The sequence below is a fragment of the Anarhichas minor genome, unplaced genomic scaffold (genome assembly GCF_050575085.1).
Source record: "Anarhichas minor isolate MPS153535 unplaced genomic scaffold, ASM5057508v1 ptg000014l, whole genome shotgun sequence".
Taxonomy (NCBI): Eukaryota; Metazoa; Chordata; class Actinopteri; order Perciformes; family Anarhichadidae; genus Anarhichas; species Anarhichas minor.
In genome coordinates this window covers 8688670-8709919 of record NW_027466460.1, presented here as the reverse complement: position 1 = coordinate 8709919, position 21250 = coordinate 8688670, and positions in this window count along the sequence as shown.

Genomic DNA, 21250 nt, shown 5'->3' with positions numbered 1-21250 from the left:
GACCAGAATGTATGTGTAACACAGAGTATCAAAAACTGTCCGGAAGCTGGAATCAAATGTTTGCTGAGATTCGTATAAGTCCTCTGATCACATAGTTTTCAGGTTAATTGTTTAATAATGCCAATAATTTGATCGTTCCAGCTTCACAAACGTGATAATTCTTGTTTTACATTATAGTGTATTTGTTGAAAAAAAGAGACATCTGAAGGTGTCGCCTTGGGCTTTGGGAAATTGAGATGGGCATTTTCTAACTATTTTCTGATGTTTAAAAAAAACAACTATTAATCAAGAATATCTGAAAGATGAATCTGTAATAAAATGAATCAATTACTGCAGCCTTATATTGCTTTGGTATCAGTATCAGTTACTTATTATGTTGTTTATTCCTACTGTTAAGTTTTGATCTAATGTGAGTGAACTGGTCTTGTCTTTAACTTGTTTTAACGATTGACGATACAATTGTATTATTTTGTTTAGATGATTTTTAGCTATAATAGTTGTTTTTTAACAAAAGAAAACATCAACTCTGGGTCAAACCATAGCTCATGACTGTGGTGAGGTAAATGTAATTGCATTACAGTGAGAAAGTGCACACACAGTTCCATTTCATCTGCTGAAATGTTTGTAGGAAAGCAGTGAGATCATTTCAATATCAAAGGCACATGTTTGCTTAATTTGCATTAAACAGGGGAGGGTGGAAGCACATTTGGAGCTAAAAGGAGGTCCTTACCCCAATCAATCAAGACATGTTACTTGTACAAAAATCACATAATAAAAAATGCACAAATATCATAACTTCTCAAAAATATCCAATTACGATTTCTTTTCATCCCATAGCACATGCCTCTACCGTTTTCATTATGTTGTTGGCAGCAAAGTGAAACGTTGTTTAATATTTAGTGATGAAACAGGCAAGAAACTCTCTCCTCTAACGCGTGCTACAGAAACAAAATTAAAGAGACGGTGAGACTCTCAGAGAAATATGCTGAAAGTGTCAATGCTGCTGCTTGAATATGGCAAAAAATTGCTTATTTTCAGATTCAGCCACATCAAGCAGTTTTTTTTCCCCTGGCTGTTTGTGAAAGAGTTTGCATATTCATGGCCCGCCTGTTTTGAGAACCTGTCACTGAGCCTGTTATGTAGCTCTCCCTGCCTTCCTGTTCAGGATGGCTTCAGAGGCAAAAACACTCCATCAGACTTAACACTGTCCAGCTGACACAGTCAGACAGTAAAACTGACAGCCAATGGAGTCTGGCCTAGCAAATGAACCGGACATAATAAACCACTGGCACAGGGGTCACCTTCTGTCACTGGCTACGTATCCACACATTCTCATTCTCTCTCTCACATTCTCACACACACATATATAGAAAAGCACATATACACATCAAAAGGACAATGCGCCCTACATCCTATTGCTATTAAATACCCATACACTCTCACACGCAGTTACAGACCATCATTACATTACATTACATTACAGTCATTTAGCAGACGCTTTTATCCAAAGCGACTTACAATAAGTGTATTCAACATCGGTTTTCGAGAGAACAACTAGTCACCAGAAGTAATAAGTGCATGTCCCTACCTCAAACAAGCATCTAAGAGCATAAACCAGAGCCAACGTACAGTGCAGAAACAAAGGAATGCAATAAGTGCCACAAGCTAATATAAAAACAATAAGTGCAATAAGCTAGTATGAATACAGTAGATGCTAGGTAAGTGCTAAGCGGAAGGGTAGGCCTTCTTGAAGAGGTGAGTTTTCAGCCTGCGCCGAAAGATGGGCAGCGACTCTGCCGTCCTGACGTCAGTGGGGAGTTCATTCCACCACTGTGGGGCCAGGACAGAAAACAGCCGCGACCGGGTCGATCGGCCGCAGGGACCTCTGAGCAACCAGTTGCCCCGAGGTAGCACCATCACTTGCATCCTCCCACTTCTCTCCTTTGGCTGGGTTAAATCCAGCAAAACCCCAGCCTTGTGTTTGACCTGCCTCCCACCTCAGCTGTAAAAGAGCGAGTGCAAGGAGGAGCTGGTGAGCAGCGGGCTTCCCACTTCTCAGACAAGAGCAACTATGGATTTCTGACTTAAACTTGGTTAGTTAGAAGGTCAATATAATATTGAAATGCATGGGAATAATTCCCCTCCTGCATGGACAGCTAGCTTCATAAATCTGAAGGATTAATAAAACAACTGGGTGAGTGTTTTTTGCTGCTATGGACGTTCTCACTGACAGTTTATCCCCTCACGGCTCTGTGAAACAGAATAGGTGTTCGATGGGAGGTATATCAGCATGGCTAACACTCTTCATGTTCAAATCATCCTCTGGCAACATTGTATGTGCATACAGTAGGTGTTTGTGTTGCTGTGCATGTAGGTATATATATTTTTTTTTTATTTCCATGTGAAAATAGTATGGTGGAAGTGGTGGTGTGTGTATCAATCCAGCTTCCTCCTCCCACGCTATATGACTGTGTTCCCCCCTCCTCCAAACCCTTCCCTCTGCTGCACAGCCTCTGTACACGGAGAGCTCTGCACAGTCCCCATGGAATCTCCCGTGTCAGTACATTACCTTATAAGTGGAGGCATTGACTGTGGGGACTCTTTGATACACACTCAAATACAGTACAAACACAATTGATCTTCAGCGGAGCATTGGAGGGGGTGATGCTGAAGAAAGATCTACACACGTATAAGAGATCACACAGGCCTTCTTGTGGAATAAGAACTGTGTGAGCAAGAAGGAACAAAACGCTTCTTTGATAAGGATGTGACAAGGAGCAATCTTTCCCTGGAGCCAGCCGCTGAGCACTGAACACTATCAGCAAACTGGGAAAGGCTCAGAGTGCCACAGTAAAAATGTAATATCATCCTATCCGTGCAGCCTCACATTGGGCATAATTCAACTGGCTGTATTAATTATACATTTCTTTTTCTTTTTGCATGAGCAGATTTTCCCCTCGGAGATGCTAAAATAATGACTCCATCTTTTGACAACATTTGCAGCTCAATTAAAAAGTGTTTATGTCAATCTTCCCCTGTGTGGGCGCTACCGGTTCACCATGTACACTGCAGTAGGGGGATGTTGTCATCTGCTAGCCATGAAGTGTCAGAGACCTCAGGTTGTCCTGACAATACACATGGGTCAAACTTCAGCGCTGACTTTCTTCTCAAGGCAAAATAAATGTTCCATCCAACATTTGCACTTATTGGTGAAAAGGAATTATTTGCTCGTTTTATGTTTTTTCAGTCAATGAAGAAAACATGCAAAAATCAGCGACCGACTAATCAATTCCTCCTGCATTTATATTTAAAATTGTTGAAGAGAGGGGCGTTTGTTCGGTTCAAATAAATACTTTCTCTTAGATGTGGATGCGAGCTCGGAGAGCAGTCAATGATATGTTTGAAATAAAAATAAATGAATTGACGTGTTTTTGCTCTCAGTGAGAAGAGAGCCCTAATTAGAGTGATCACAGATGCCAAGACCAAACACTTCAAACAAAGGCAGCTTGTTCTTTCATACATGAACTAAAAAAACCTTTAAAGATATTCTCTTTAAAGACAAAACTAAACAAAGAGACTGACAGAAAGAAAAAGTGGAATTATGTTATATGGTGAAGAAAGTCTGAACTGAACAATCAAAACCTATTTGCTATCTTTCTGGGAAATAGTCACAATTACATAATTTGTAAGTGTAAAAGCTGAGGAATTTAGAAAATGACCAACAATAATTTGCTGTAATTGTGGGTCTCCCCTCGCACTACTTACTCCGCAGCCTCACACTACTGTCATAGTTGCCTTAGCTGTCCATATTTAGATGAGTTGTGAATATAAACAAGTGAGTGAGTGAAAAGTCCTTCTGAGTCTATTTAAACGCTCCCCCGCAGGCAACAGTATTTACAAGGAAACGGTTATCATTTAGTCTCTGTTGCGGATCAAAATGTCAAGCTCCACAGAGAATCTCAGCAGTGCTGTTAGGGCCAAAAGTGCAGTTTTAGAGCCCCAGGATCTGAAAGAAAAAAATGATTTACAAATGCCCAAATATGTCTAATTGACCTGAAATATAGCCTCTTTGAAATCAATACCAAGAGCGAAAAGAATATCCTTGAAGGAACATTTCAGAAGATCACACCGTAGTCTTTCGGAGCAGCATTATGAAGTATGCAAGAATTATGAAAACAATCAAGAAGTCACGAAAGGTCATGTGAATTAATATTGCAGTGTTCGCAGCAAATTAAGAGAGAGTGAGGAGCAGCGTTCCTTCACCTAGCAGACCAGTGTAATAGTACACTGAGCGCTACTGTAGATTATATGAATATTCTGTGGACGTGAAAGCCCTTTGTGAGTGAATTTACACATAATGTATTCCCTCTGTATTTGTTTATAGTGTGTGTTTAGTGGAGTAAATCAATAGGCAGTATTCCCAGCCTTGATTGGATTCGCAATTAGCCTGAGACTCCTTGACAGTGGGTATGTTAGATTCAGCACAGCCAACCAACCTGATTGTCTTTCCCTCACACCTACCGCCACTCCACGGCATCCTCTCTGCTGTCTAGGTGCCTCGTTGGTAACGGTGAGGACTGGAGGGAAGTTCGTCCTGTGTGGCGGGCTGGCCGTGACAGCTCCGAGATGCTCTCTGACCTGAGAGGAAGGGAAAACAACATCAATGGTAATTCCCCTTCAAACACATTAACTGGGATGAACTGGGTCCCACCGAGCCCCTCTGAGTGGACTCGCATTGATCGCAGAAATCCATGAATAAATTTAGCACTAATTGATTTTTTTTCCTCCTTAGAAAATAAATCTCTAATTCTGAGCAGAGGCAGTGAATGTAGCAGATTGTGCAACCACCTTGCTTTTTTTTTTTTTTTTAATCTGTAGGAAATACATCTCGAGAACTGACTTAACGAGCTACAAAAATATTCAGTGTCCTCTCATACCATCTGATCCCGGACGCCTGTTGTTTTCAGTGCAGCCACGGAGTTTTATCATTTTGTGACAAGAGTTAGTAAAAAAAAGTCCATCTTGAGCTCAGTTGCTAAACAAACAAAGACAATGCATTGTGGTGGATTGCTGAAGTAACAAGCCAAGAAATTAACCCATTAGGTCCTCTGGATTTCAGCTACCTTTTAATTGCTTTCAGTGGGGATTGAAGTTATAGTTGGACTGGAAATGGTGTCACATATGCATTTACAGGCGTTCCGTAAGCCTTCGACCCTGCCAGTTGGAAGAGTGATGCCATCAATTTCAGGAGAAAGCATTTACAAAATATTTTAAGCATACAGTAAGTGTTAATTCTGCACTGGGTTCACAGAGTGGAAGAAGATGTTGAAAACGAAGGTGAACTGCCAATTGCTCAATTCAAATCGATAGAAGGAAACCGGTTTAAGATCAGTGAACATCTCTATATTACAAAAGGGGAAGCTAAAGGAAATTCCCTTACTGTTTTTGACTAAAAACAGAACAAAAAAATTGTCTATTTAGAAGAATATTTTACAATAAAAATCACCCAAAAATTCGAGACTAAATAAAACAAGTATTCTCAGTATCATAAACTATAAGTATCTCATTAAGCTATATTTTGAAAGACAAGCTACTTAGCCTAAGGACAGCCGTAGTTTTTAAGCACAGCACTTATTTTAGTCAGAGTGGAAAAACTCTGGAGCAAGCCGTTCAGAGTTTAATCAATGAATCCTAAAGTTCAGGTTGATCTTTTAGTCCGATGCTTACAGTTATTTATTTTATATCACATCTTTTTTTTCCCCTTTGCTTTTCAGATTTGTTGCTAAAGATGAACTCACTACTCAGTAAAATAGCATATCTTTGTTTGATGCAAAAACGTGGACGCTTGCTTTTATGCTGTGACAAAATCAGACCATGAATTGAAATATTTAATCTGTAATAGTAGTAGATAATAATAATAGTGGTCAGATTTACCACATTATATATATATATATATATATTTAGCAGATTTTATTGTTCATTTCAAGTTGTCAATTGAATGCTTATTCTTAGTAATGATTGAGGAGTCTTGATTTGAGAAGTTGTAGATTCAGGTATCATACTGCCACCTACTGGTTGAGACTTTTTTCAGAGACGTTCAGTTAGTCAGAAAGAACTTAAATGAGTTCCACATGATTAATATTATTCAGTGATTTCAGGAAGGACAACTTCTACTCCAATGACATCTACGGAAATTATATATTACATTTAGTTTTACTTCAAATGATGGATAATATCATCAGACATCTGCATTAACTGGGAGAGGAAATGTCCCATGGGTGCCCTGACTAAACATTGTGCCCTGGGTCTTTTAAAGCACATGTAGCTGAAGATGTGATCATGGTCTATGAAGACTCCTTTCACTGACAAACCTTAACTGCTCAGTCGTGCAAATAAAAATAAAAATGTTCCAGAAAAGTTCCATTTTATTTGATGGATGGGTTGTACGTGTAATGGCTGGGCATTACCTCTGCAAATAAACCAGACTTGACATTGCCCTGCGCAGGAACATCTGGGACGCCCCAGAGACAGGATCAAAGGCCCTGCGCGTCCTTGGACTCTATCTGTGCCAAACATACAGAGCAAGCTCAAGAACGGGTATCCAGCGCATTTCAGTCATCATCATCTGTACTGGCTGCGTTTGTTAGTAATCAGCTATTTCTGTTTCATTTGTTACAGTCGTATTCCTCAGTGTTTTCGTCATGGTAACAGCAGGAGCTGAATGCAGCGCAGCTAGAAAATACAGTAAATCAGTTTATGAGCTTATTATCCCACAACAAAATGATATATTTAGCTAAGTGGAAACATGAACGTGATGTTGAAAATCAAGTAGACTGATTGATCTTTCTAGCACTTTCCAACTGACACGTCAGACTGAAGAGCATATCAACGCGGCTCTCATCTGCACTATACTATGGGGGGCTGGCAGTGCTACAACACAATCCACATTACGTGGGCCTTGTTTGGAGAGAGCCAGCCAACTGCATAACCTTAATTAGTCAAGCTGTATTCATTCAAGTGATTACAATGGCCTGCACAGTAGTGAAGAGAAGCATCTGTCACTAAAACTCAAATGATTTCTCAATCTTTCCACTCAGTAAAATACATTCATCGTAGGTGTTTCAGTGTAGAACACATTCCGATAAGTATTTTGTGGCAAAAATGAAATACAATTTTGTTGAGGCATGTCGCTAAAACTGATTTTCTTTATTGATGTTTAGTTGTTTTATTTATTGATTGTTTATTCTACAAAATGTTTGAAAAAAAGTGAAATTATATGTCAATCTTTCCACTCAGTAAATTACATTTATCGTAGCTGTATCAGTATAGAACACATTCTGACAATTATTCTGTGCCAAAAATAAAATACAATCTTGTCTAGGCATGTCACTAAATATTATTTTCTTTATTTTTTCTTTATTGATTGTTTAGTCTACAAAATGTTTGGAAAAAAAGTAATAAACGCCCAAAACAAGTCTTGAATTGCTTGTTTTAGTCCCAATAGTGCAAATATGAAATATCAAGTGTATAATAATCTAAAACAGAGAAAAACAGCAAATCCTCACATTTAAGAGGCTTGAACAAGCAAATATTTTAATCTTTTCATGTTCAGATACTTACTCAATAACAAGGTTATTACAATTGTTGGCGATTTACTATTTATGTTGATTAACTAATAAATACATTTGTTATTTTTTTAGCACTAATTTTGTCCACTATAACTTCACATTCACAATGCACAGCAGTTCTGCCATGGCAAAAGAAAAGACAAAATGAGCTTTATCTGGGATTACTTTTTTTCCCAGGTGCATGAGTTTCATTGTGTTTGCCATTTCTAAAACTCCCCAAGGCTGTGCATCTGCTGCTCTCCAGCCTGCACAACTGGGGGGGAAAGCAGGATGTCACTTTTATGAACTATCAGCTGTGGAAAAGAGAGAAAATGACGCAATCAACAGAGAAGTGGTTTTGGGTGGTGAAGCAGGGGCCTTTCAAGGGGCAGGTTGCAGGGATCGCCTGCACCTCGGCAGATGTGCCTTGGTGTCACTCCACATCCGCAGCCGAATGAATCACCCAACAGATGTTTAACGTCAAGGCCAGGCTGTCACGCCAGCCAAACACGCACATGCAAACACCAGCCATGCAAAGATATGCATACACACAGTACAATTTATTACTACATTAGGAAGTGGCTCCACAAGGGGTCAGACCAAGGCGCTGATGTTCCCCCTTGATGTGACTTTGACAAAAAACTAAAAACAGAGATTTCCCTAAACCTACAGAGACATTTTGTAAGGTGGAAAAAAACGCTGTGATTTGCACTAAATACACACAATGCACTGACTGAAATATAGTTCGGCTCAAACTCACTCAGCCTTATGACATGTTTCTACAGAATAATGTATTTTCAGACAATCTTTTTGATCTGTGTCTTGTAGCATACGAACCCAACCTGTCAATATTGAAAGATAGAAGTTGGGTTTTTTTTATAACTCTACCAACATCCTCCCACTCCATTTTTTTTTCCTTTGTGCGACCTGTCATGATAGAATAAAGATATTTTGTCAAAACAAATTTCCACCAGCATACTACACACGTTTGTTTTTAAATAATGTTTTTGGGTTTGTTTCAGGAGTTGTTTTGGGGTTGGGGATGACGAATAAACTGTTAACGTTATAAAACAGATGCTTTCCACCTTTGTAACGTCGCACAAATGTATGATGTAACAAAACACATTTCCACATGTGAGGTTACTGACGAATGGCAGAATTACGGTTAATAAGACTACGTATTTAATTTCATATATTCACAACAAATTATTTTTTTCTCCAGAACAGGTCCCATACCCACTGTCATTTAAGGTGAACAATAACTCAAGGATTGGACTGATCTTGAAAATCAATAATTATGTGTGCCATGGATGCATTTTTAAAAAAAAGTGTGCCTTGGTAGCAAGAACATTGAGAGTCGCTGTGTTAGAAAAGAGCAATTGAAGGTAAGGAGCTTTTAAGAAAGTGTTGCTGGATCTTTGAGAACATTCTTGAGGCCCTTTTCCCCTCTTTTGGAGAAACCCAGGCAGATAAAAGGAAACACTCGGGTGGATTAAAGTGTTCAGAATGTATCAGCATCAAACCACTCGAGTTTTTGCCCTCTACATTTTTCAAACACAGTCAATAGATCTAAATATTTTACTGTGCCCTGGCCGATTTATTGTTTGATGTTTAAAAACTTGTGTGGAATGAAAGAAAATTCATTAAAGAAGATGGCCCCAGAACGAGGCCCTACAATCAGCTTTGAAAGTCTAGTTTAACTGGTATATTGATCATTCTCTTTCTTCTGTGACAAAGGCCACCAGGGACGCTGGAGGTGTCGGTGGATGAAGGCGCGCTGCCAATAACACCAGACGTGTGTGTATGCACTGTAGGTGAAGCTGGGAATAACACTACTGACACCGAAAAAATCCAATAACTCGAGAATGACCAAACAACATCACACATTTGATTTCTTGCTGGTCAAACGTAGATTCAGTGTGGTTTGGAGCAATGTGCACTTGATGGTTTTGATTTTTTGAAATACATGATAGATGAGACCACACTATTCGTGAACTTAATTATACAGCTTTGAGGGGCCACTGGTGATGGAAAAGTGTTTCTCTGTTTCATTGAGCATCCCTAAATTCATTAAGGACTTTAATCTGATCACAAGAAATGCCTTGTGTCCCGTCATAATGTAGAAGGAGCTGTGCCATTTATTGACTATTGAATGTTCTTCTCAAGAAAAACTGATTCAAATTCACAAATTAAAACCATCATAAAAGTAATGTACTGACATCAACCAATTAGCAAATTTAACATTGTGTTTCTTTTGTTATATATTGCCTTTATACTGTATAATGCAACACAAAATAATGTCTGCTTTTCAGGTTTGGCATGAGCAATTGTGTTCGTCCCTCGTTTTGCACAAAATAACTCCCTTTTAAAAACTGAATCAGTTTTTGGCACCGCTGTGATACAACATGGCCAGTCTAAATAAAAATGCACGTCTTCTTTTTCCAACCATCAGTTACTGATTTCCAACCCATCTGTTTTCCTGCTCCGACCGTAGCTCTGATCACAATGTCTGTGTGCCTCAGTGCACCAACAACTGCTGTAAGACTAGAACTCCCGCAATCTAAACTGGACTAAACCACTGATGTCCACTTAATGGGTAGATTTCTCCACTTGCGTTTGCTGACCACTGTATTCAGCAGCGTTTATCTCAATCTCACTCTGTTTTCCACAATCTCTTGCATTTGTCTTCCTCCGCCTTATCAACCATGACGTTATTGAGTGGAATTACCATTCTGCAGCTGAATCAGCACCTCAGTAAATATGGAGTAAATAAATACATTGACCGGAGGTGAAGCAGGTCCTTACATTCAAATGCATGCAGACCTGCTGGGCCGGCAACTCCCAAGACCAAGTCAAGCCGCTCATTTACCGGAGATGCTAGTTTCTTCCATGGCACGTGTAGGAACTGAATAAAGAGCAGAGTTTGAGGAATGTCAGTATCTCCATCATTAGCAACATATTTGTCACAGCAAAAGCAGGTAGTTAAAGTATATGATAGATGGCGCTGACTCTTAACGATATTATGAACTACTGAGCTGTTGGCAAATTTAAGAGTAGCCGACAGGGAAATAAACATTGATGAATTCCCTTCCTGCACTCCTGCTCCTGAGCACACATTGCTTTGACATTTCTACCTGAAAGTTGCAACGTACTGGATTCAGAGCATTAATATACCAGCAAACAACGATTTGCTATGTAAAGATAGAGTTGAGTAATGTCTACCGGAGCAGAGAATGGAGTCGCTCACCCTCAAAGCAATCACCCTCCCTTCGGTTACCCCCCCCCCCCCCCCCGGTAAACACTGTTAGCACTGTAGCACCGCTAGCTGCGAGCCACCGGCTAAGCCATCACCATGTTAAGAGCTGTTGATAGGCAATAGAAATGCTCCTTGTAAATTATTAAGTAGCAAACAGCTGTTTCAAGGTATGTCGTATTTTCTACATTCTTCATGTTAGATGTTACCTGCAAAAGCACTTGATTGAAGTATGATGGACGCTTGGGTTGCAAGACTAGGGGCGAGTTTCCAAGGCAACACGTTCACCGGGTGGTATTAGTTCATCAGCAGGAGCAGTGCTTGTGTCTTTTTATTACCACCTTCACAAATTTCTCTAATTAGTTGCCAACCCTGGCTGGTATTAATCTATACCCTCAACTGTTCAACTTGCATGCCTTCTCCTAAGTTTTATCAGAGACATTTACCAGAAACGCTCAAGTTTGGAGAGTGAAAATATTGACACAAAAACCAAAAACATTAATGGCAGAATCATCACTCTACAGTCCCAATTTGAATGATTCACTGTGATAAAGGGTTTTTCATCCCAGATTTTACACGTGTGCCCTGATTTATTTATAATTACATTAGGTAGTTTTAAAGACGTACGAACTGTGTTGCCCATTTTCAAATAAAACTAGTCAAATTCATTATTAGTGAATAATCTTTTTATTGCCTCAGTGAAAATGTCTATCAGCACTTCTGTCCAAGTGTGTAACTCTCCTTTGAAAAGACACAGGACACAGCAGGAGGGGAGATGTGATGTTCTCTCTTTTTATTGACTGACATGGCTGATGAGGGCCCATCCTGCACTTTGGCAGGAGGGTAGGCAAGCATGCGGAGGTGGCGCCCACCAGGGTGCAAGGAGGGGACGACATGGTCGTCCTTCATAGATATTCCATGCATGGCTTTACCCTCAGCTGCCCTGTCAAGGTCTGTGTATGCCCCTCTGAGGGGGCTGAGACAGGGTCATGGATGACACCCGCCTCTATGCCAGACGTGACAGCACAGCTGGGCCGCTTAATGACAGAGGGGCCTGGCCCAGCACACACCTGCCCATCCTGGGCAGGGCAGGCGACCTCACGGGGAGAAAGAAGAGACGCTGCCACGTTCGATGGGCAGATGTTCTGGAGGGGAGACAGCAGAGACAGCTGCACTACAGGGACCCCTCCGTTTCTCTCCTCTCTCCATAATTGAAAATCATGTAAAAGGTCAATTGTGTGATACTGGCTGTCCCTCTCTGCAAGTTGTTCCTTTCAGCCAGAACATGACAAAAACAACACTGACTGGATGACAGCTTTTGCCACAATTACTGCCTATTTAGCTATGGATGTCCATGTAATGACGATATCTGTAAACATTCCCAGTGAATAAATCTCCATATACAAAGAGGTGTGGACCATCTGTTGGAGGCCATGGATAGGGGTCCCAGAGAGAAATCTAATCATTGGGTACATTACACAGACACTGTTATGACATTTGGACTCCAAATGAAGGAGGACTGTAAGCGGGGGATGTAAATAAATCTAATTTCAAACTCTGTCAACATTTGCTGAATAGCAGGCCAGCAGCATCTGTGTAAAGAGTCCACTGTGGTACGGGGGCGTCAGTGCCTGTCCTGAATATCGACAGAGAGTGACCCTTTTTCTGGGGTTCACTCTGATGAGAAGTGGCAAGGTTCTAACCTCCACAGAATTGCTCTCCGTTTGTGGCCGCCTTAAACAGAACCAGCCACAGAACTGTCACACACCATCAGCCTCTCTGGAATTCAGCAGAGATTTCTAGACCTTCATAAACAGATTAATGATCAAAATAGACAATGCCCACTCATCAAGTAACACCAAACAGGGAAATAAGATCAACTTTAGCCGCTTTTGCAAGAAATATGGTGTTTGACTTGAAGTAATAGAACCGCAGCAATATATTTGAGAAGTTTCTTTTTACTTGACCTAGATACATGTAGGTTTTATGGGAACTGGAGATGGTACAAAATGTGTAGATTCTCAGACTGGGAAGCGCAGTTTTTTAAGTGTGTGTGTCAGTGTTGGACAAAGAATGTGCCATCTCATCCCACATATATTTCAATAATTCAAGTTTGAAAAAGCCGTTACTTTTAATGAGGAACATGTTCGGGCTCACCCACAAACATGTGGTTTTGAGGGAACTCTAACAAAAACAAGTGCTGTGACTTGAGTTCCAGCACAAACAGGAAGGAAACAATATATTCCATAAACTCCCCCAAATGAGAACGTTATCAATAACACTTGTGTCTGGAGGAAAAACAAAATGAAGCTCTTCAAGATGCATGTTTCTGGTTTGACTGACCCTAGCCCTGTGCCAATAACAATGTTATCCGCAATCACGATCAAAACCACACACCCTTGGCACGGCACACTGTCACAAATTATGTTTTTATTCTGATCAAATGCAACAGCTTCCTGTCTAGTGCTGTTTTCTCTTACTGTCCATTTTATTATCTTGAACCAAATACCAACTAAGGGAAGCTGTTTTTACTGCAGATAGGATATAGTAACATATCTGAATTGTTGGATGTTGCAGATCCTCATCCAGGAAACAATGACTATGACCTCAGAACCAGTGTTCCCATCAATTACCCAGAATGTGGCGGCCAGCCAGAGTCTATATTGTCCCACCACAGTTTCATAATGAACTGGAAATATGTTTACACTTCTCAAAAGGCGGGCTGGCTTGAAACATGGACCCGGTCTCATTCAATATGCTTTGTGGGTGTGACTGTTCACACTTATACGACCGATATTCTAATTAATAAATGATTGACTGTAGCACAGTGTAAAAATACTCTGTTACAAGTAAAAGTCCTGCCTTCAAAGTTCTACTTAAGGTAAAGTACAAAAGTATACTTATTATGCAGACTGGCCCATTATATATATGTATATATATATATATTACCAGCTGCAATATTACAGTGATGAACACATTAATGTATCAATAATTGTAATCCAATGATTAATATATTAATCATTGGATTACAAGGTGGAGCTCATTTTAACTATATACTATAGTTAATAATTAGGCTATATACAATTTAAGTCTGTGATTGATTTATATTTTGTATTTAGAATCTGCATAGCCTAACTAGTAAAAAAAAAAGCCAATAATAAATGTAGTTTTAAGTTAACAGTATTTCCCTCTAAGATGTAGTCAACTAAATGTGTAAACTTACAATACACTTTACTTACAAGTAAAGTGCAAGAACCTCAAAATTGTACTTAAATACAGTATTGACGAGTCTGAATGCACTTAGTTACATTCAACCACTGCTAGAACAAGCAAACAACAATCTGGTGCACTTTGAGAGCTAACTCAAGATGCATTTAACATAGTTTCACAAAATCCTGTGGAAAACACTGCAGAACTTTAAAGAAACAAACACTATCTGCTCACTAAACCCAATGAAACTCTGTTTTACACATTGTTATTCCATCATAGACTTTACTAGGGTTGCCACCTGAAAGTAGATGAGTCGCATCATGCGTTGGTGTCTGTCATTTATTTTGTTTGTTTTGTTTGCAGAGCTTTGAGCTCTTGTAAACAATTAAATCATCACAAATTGACTGTAAAGATATGAATGGTAATGACAAAGCGAAAAAAAGTATCACCCGAAAAGCACGGTAAACAAGACGGGGTCCGTGTTTTAAATCTGGTTGGGTGGGTTGCCGAGAGAGGGCGCAGCGAGCAATAAGTCAAAACCCCGGGGAAGCAGAAAGGTCTACAAATATTCTTACACTGTCATTATTCCAAATCGCATCCTTTTTCTTTTTTTAAACAGTGCAGCTGCCCTTACAAAGTATGTACTGTTACATGTAGTATGCATTCAATTGGGACACACTACTTCCTCATAACATGGCCTCTTGAACTGTGACCCTCTTGCTCATACATCTGCTGTGCAGAGGACAGTGGGTCAGAATAGCCTGAAAAGCATGCTGGCTTGCACACTGCAAAATGCAACCAAATGCAGTAAGACATCCTGGAATTTTTTGCATACTGGATTTGACATACTATGTATTGGGGCATACTAAATCATTTACTGGTATACTAAATAGTATGGTTTTATGGGTATGGTAACACACAGTTTCAGGTGAATACACACTACTGAAAGCATAATAATGAATATTATATTCCATTTCTGCGAATAGATACCTCAAATTCTACATACTGCTCTTTTAAACGGATGAGTGTGATTGTGTTTGTGTGTATGCCACTTGTATGAGAGTTTAATTGTGCAACTGCATGCGTGTAGCACACCAGAATGCACATTTCAAAGGCAAGACAGCTCCTGGGCTTGCTGAACTTTTGCTTGTTATCAGGAGCTGAGAGTGAAATGGAGAGAATTGATCTTTTGTCTACTGGAGGTGCACTCCCTTGGGCTGGGCCGCTCGCTTGCTCACTCGCTTGGCTGCCATGCAGAGGGCTCTCTTTCTCATCCTCCCCCCCCCCCCCCCACCACCACCACCACCACCACCACCAGCATCCCCGCACCCCTCACTCTCTCTCTCTCTCTGCGTGGAGGCTGCCTCTCCTCCAGCTGACACTTGTCCTGCCGTTACTGGGAGAGATGTGCGCTGAGCTGCTGACACCAGGATTGATCTTCCTCCTTTTCCCCATAAGCTCCTTATCAAGCTCCTGGAGACTCTGGAGGAGACAAAAAAATGGGCGGAGGGATGGGGAGGAAGGCAGAGGAGGGAGAATATTGTCAACTCACATCACCTCTTCAAACTAACAATGTTTGGTGCTGCGAAGGAATAGAGAACACAAAGTTGACAGTATTATTGGTGGTGGAAGGAAGTTCACTCTTTTTGCTAAATTGTTGCTCAAAGTGACACTACACCGCCAACAACAAGATTTCCTAACACTACTAACAGCAGTTATTTTTCATGGACAAGTCTCAATGGTAAACCATTTCCTAAAGCTAAAAAGAAGTTGTACTAAAAATAAAGCAGTTAAAGCAGCATAATTCTGTAAATAGGCCTCAACACTTGCCAGGACTACCACACCACATTCTTATAACTGAAATCCTCAGCAGTGTGTGCTGCCCAGATGTCTGTCTGAGTCAAAAGGGTAGATTACTGGGCACACAAGATGATTTTGAGGTCACACTTGACATAGGGCTGGGCACAGTGCAATTTTGAAGCATGAAGAATAACTGTATACATAATGTATATTTGTTTTCCCTAAAATGTCAATAAAAATGCATCTGGAGTAGAGCACTGGTATGGACACTGCATGGCATAATTGCAACCATCCCAAAGTCAATGTACTCTCTAAATGTTCATTTTACTCTGATATTGTCATCTATAGTGGTTATTTTCAGAACTCACCCAATTCAAATAGGAAATAAATTATAGTATTTTTTAATTAAAATACTTAAGTACTGATGGTCACTGCTGCAGAACGCGTCTCTCCCTAACACACTCCAGCTTAACACGGAGCTAACTGCTAACGTTAACGGTGGCTGCTTTGACCATTCAGTAAACACGAGTATTGGGCAAAGGTAAATGATGACGCTATTTAGATGTGCTCAAATGTAATCTTGTAAAATAGAGTGTTTGGAGAGGAATGCAGTTGTTTGAAGATGTTTTCACAGCAATACAAAACAGATATTAGGGAAATGTGAACCGTTTAACTTCTTAACACTAGCTTTAAGCAGCTTATAAAATATAATTAAAAGTACTAATGCCAGGATGTTTTTTTATAATTCAAACAATTATTTAAATTAAAATACAGTAATTAATTAGCGGATTATCATTTCAAGTGTGTTTTTATGTAAATAACCATAATAGATGATAATAAAAATAGGTAAAAGGATGACAGAATTTACACTGAAATCGGGGCATTTAAAAATATTTTTCAGGACGATTCCAGGAAGGTGGTGAGAAAAGTTAGTCCAAGCATTGCTGTCAATTGTGGTTCTTAGAAAGAAAATTGGAATCTGCAAATAATTGGCTGCTCAGACTTCTGAAAAAAAATCTGAATCGTCTAAGAAAATTGCAATCGGTGCCTCTTTATTAGTGTATAATTATGTTGCGTTTCTGAAAAGATTATACTTACCCTTAGATTCTTGTGTTATGCCTATATTTTATTATATGTATTGTGTTTACACAGCCCATGTGCAATTATTAAAAAATAAACAGGAAAAAAGCATTTTATTGGCAACAGAACCCAGCTAAACTATAATGGTAAATAACCTCAAGATCCTGCCTATCAAAAGGATATGATTGCATCTTCTACCAGCTGCACTTTATTAATGCACAACAAGCGTTAAATATCATAGTTGCAACAAAATTAATTACATAAAATTTGAGGAGTGTCCAGATCCTTGTTAACGGCAAATAGCTGTTGTGGTCCTACACTTAGTCAAAATAATGTACTTTAGTTGATTTTTTATTCATTCTAATGACACACTACCTACAATGGTCTCAAATAAAATAAAAAAAGTTTTTGATTACCCTATAAAGCACAGAAGTTGCTGGCAGAGGTAATGTAAGGTCTGACCTTTCCCTATACCAAAACCAAAACCTGACACATTTAATGACGCAGTAAAGGATGGACCCAAATGGAGGGAGACACAGGGAAACAGAGGGTTGAATATAGGTGTTTTTAATAGTAAAACAAAATGTTCAATACAACATTTGCAGAACCGGGGAGTCCAAAAATAAGTAACAAAATAGTCCAATAAAACAAATCTTAAAAAACAGGGAACATGGTAGGGAAGAGCAGAGATGAATCAGGGAACATACCAGGGTAGATCAGCAGAGCCAATAACACCACGGACCAGGATACACCACAGACGAACCAACAAAGAGACAGGGGACTCACAGGGTTTAAATACACAGGGAAGGTGCAGGTGATGAAACACAGCAGGGTTCAATTAAGGGCGGGGCAGACAATCACAAAGGCGGGAAATAGACAAAGACAGGAAGCGAAGTGAACACAGGACACAAAAGGCAGGGACAGTCAAAATAAAACGGAAGAAACAACTAAACAAAATCCAAAACCGTGACAAAAACCTGGTCTACATTGGTCTCAGTTTTATGATATGAAGAAACTTCAAAGCATCAAAATCAATCATCAAAACACTCATAATGTTGACAACAATCAGATACAGTTGCCACATCTTTCCAAAATATAGTTTGTGATTAAATAGAAAAAATGTTACAAAACGCCCATCCTTTGGCAAAATTCCTGGATCTGCGACTGCATCTGGATTTCCACCAAAAGCAAATCACTTCTTCCCTGGCTCATGGCCTAACCTTCATCCAAGTTTCATTGATATCCGCTTATAGATTTTTCCAATTCCCCGCTAACTAACAAACAAACCAAACAACAAAAGACCCTTGGCATATGTAAAAATTACAGCATCGGAAATTGAAAGGTTTAAAATGAATCCGGACTCATAGTTAAACTGAAAAATAAAAAACTGTGTTATAAGCAACACGATCAAACATTAAACACTTTGATCAAACATTGTGGGCAGCCATACAGTAAAGGATGTATTCTCAGTGGCTCTTGTGGACTTCTGTTGTGATTGTAAGTTTAGGCATCTGAGTGGATTTGACTGGGGATCTTTACAGTTATTACTGTGTGTTATTAGCATCGTGAGGAGAGGAGACCTGGGAGGAAGGGTTCAGGGTGGAGGGGGCAGATGGGGGAAGTCTAGCAGCAAACATGATAATTTGCAGGTTAGCCAATTTCAGGAGGCTGGATGGCCTGATACCCTTGGTAAGCATCCGAGACCAGCGGAGACCAGAGTGGAGCAGGGCAGAAGGAAGATGAATCAAGTTTAATAACAAAGGGTTCTAATTGCCCCCCACAACCCCGCACCCCCACCTCGGAGCTGAACTCTAATTACGGTGAGAACACAGTGCACTGTCACCCAATATTAAGTTGTTGAAGAGCGGGACGAGATAATCGATAAACACTTTAGTTGTGGAGGGGGGGGGGGGGGGGGGGCAGAGAGAAGAGAGAGAATGAAAAAAGTAAGATGCCCCTTCCATTCAGTGGGAACCAGCAGCACCCAAAGCCCTCCTGGCTCATGAGAACACCGTTGGGATGGTCCAAGAATGATTGCAGAGCAATAATCCTGAGCGTACACCCCCCCCCCCCCCCCCCCCACCTCAACACCCCCTTACAAACACACATACCCTAAAACTCACGCAGACACACACATGCACGTCCATGTGAACATACAGCACAATGTAGAGCCCCACCTTCCCCATGGGCTGCCTGAGCACCCGTGCGTCTGAGAGGAAAGGTGAACACGGTCACCCTAATTACAGGGGTCCCAGCTCTCTCACACACTAACACACACTCACCAGGCATAGCTAAAGACAGGCCAATTAGGGCGAGAGGGAGATAAGGGAAGTTTTATTTGTATACTAATTAAGCCCCTGATGAAATTCAAAAGGGAGGTGGTGAAGGGGATTGGGGGATGGAGCGGACGGGTAATTGTGTGTTTGAGAAAAGGTTGCTTTAGGTGCGGTTATCTGAGAAGCACAGCCTTGAGATAGTTGCCCCCTAATCCCATGCTGAGCCTCGGCACTGCACTGCAAGGTCTCTCATAATTTGATCTGTTACATATGAAATGGCAGGCTCTGACAGCGAGATCATCAGCAGCGTTTATTGTCTATTTGGTCCTTGTTTCAGCTTAACATGAAAGAAGTTGTCATGCCAAAGAGACTGTTTTAAGGCCTTTTTCCTTTTTTTGCTCTACTTTGAGCTTAAGAAAATCTCCAGACAGTGTGGATGAACAGCCAGTTTATGTGTTAAACGTATTCAGAGTTGTTATTATGCCAAGCAATAGTTGAGGTTATAACCGCTGAACACCGAAGTATGAATTAAAGAGGCTAAAACGTGAATTATCCTTAATAGACCCTTTTCTGTAGATATTGACTTGTCCCAGCAGGTAAAACACATGTTACCAATAAAATTAACATAGCTCTATTCAAATGTCCCAGTAAACAATCTTTGTGAAACAGCATGCAAAATACCAGGACCCTGAAGCAATCTCAATAAAATGGAATTCAGCCATTGTTAAAGTTATTACGTGTGGGTTTTCCTGCTATGAATAGACAAATCTTCCAAAACAAAGCTCTGATTTATCATGATCAGTCAACTCTCACATGTGCATTTGGAAAGCAGTTCACAACATAAAAAAGTAAAATAACAGTATCTAACTTTTAATGAATTTCAAGCGCCGACTGACGTGACCGAGGTTCTGCAGATGACGGCACACTTGACCGCAGTGTGAATACCGTCCTTCATAGCCCCAAATAAAAATGTATAAATCTTCAGCTTTTATTGTCTGTTAGCATTTACGTTTAATGCTGCATGGGGGACGGGTTGCTCACCCGGAAGCTGGTTCCACCAGTATTATTATATGAATTAAAATGTATTTATGGCAAGATATCATTTATTGCTTGTCGTCCTGGATTAGAGACCCAACATGTTCAATATCAAATAATGTTTTTAATTTCAAAATGTACTTCCAATTTATTTAAAAATAACTGTTTTCCAATTACCTTTTTTATTTCACTCTGCCTTTTTTTAAAACAAAGTCTGTCAATCAAGACAACAGGAAGGAGCCAATAATGTTTATATATTTATGAGATACTTTCTCATGAAATCAAAAGATAAGCCACAATTGCTTTACAAAAGAAGGGGTGTAGGCTGTTGCTTTGGTCTAAATACATTGGCAGCCAATTACCACTTTTTTGTAATATTTATTAAATCTAGTTTGTATTTTCCAAATACTATATTATGAGAGTGTTTCTCATAAATTTGACACTAAGTTATATTTGGCTTCGCATAGACAAATCAATTAAGGATTTTATAAAACGTAAATCTTAAAATATGGATACATAAATAAATGAAATAAAAAATCTCGGTGAAAGGGAGCCGATCCACGAGTAGAGGTCCATGATTAACACTTCTACTTCAACCATCTTAAGACATCGTCATTAACAGTCAATCTTCAAGCAGTTATCTAAAGATCAACCTGGCATTCAGCCGCTTCATCAGAAGCAACGTTTCATCCCTTATTAGAGATAAGCTTCACAGAGACCCCCTGTAATGTGTTGTCACAGTAAGCCATGTTGGGTTGGGTATCAAAGTGGGTGCCCCACGGAGCTTAAGCAGAGCTCCCTCTTTATTTGCCTCAAAAAGAAGTCCACATGTGGCAAGATCTTCAAAAAGTCAAGCAATCTGGATGATTTGACAGTTCACACAGCAGGTGGCTGTGTTTCTCATTTCTGAGACCAATTCATCACTGTTTCTCCACCATTTTTGCAAAGCTCTCAAGCATCAAATTGAATTTGCCAATCAGCACATGAAA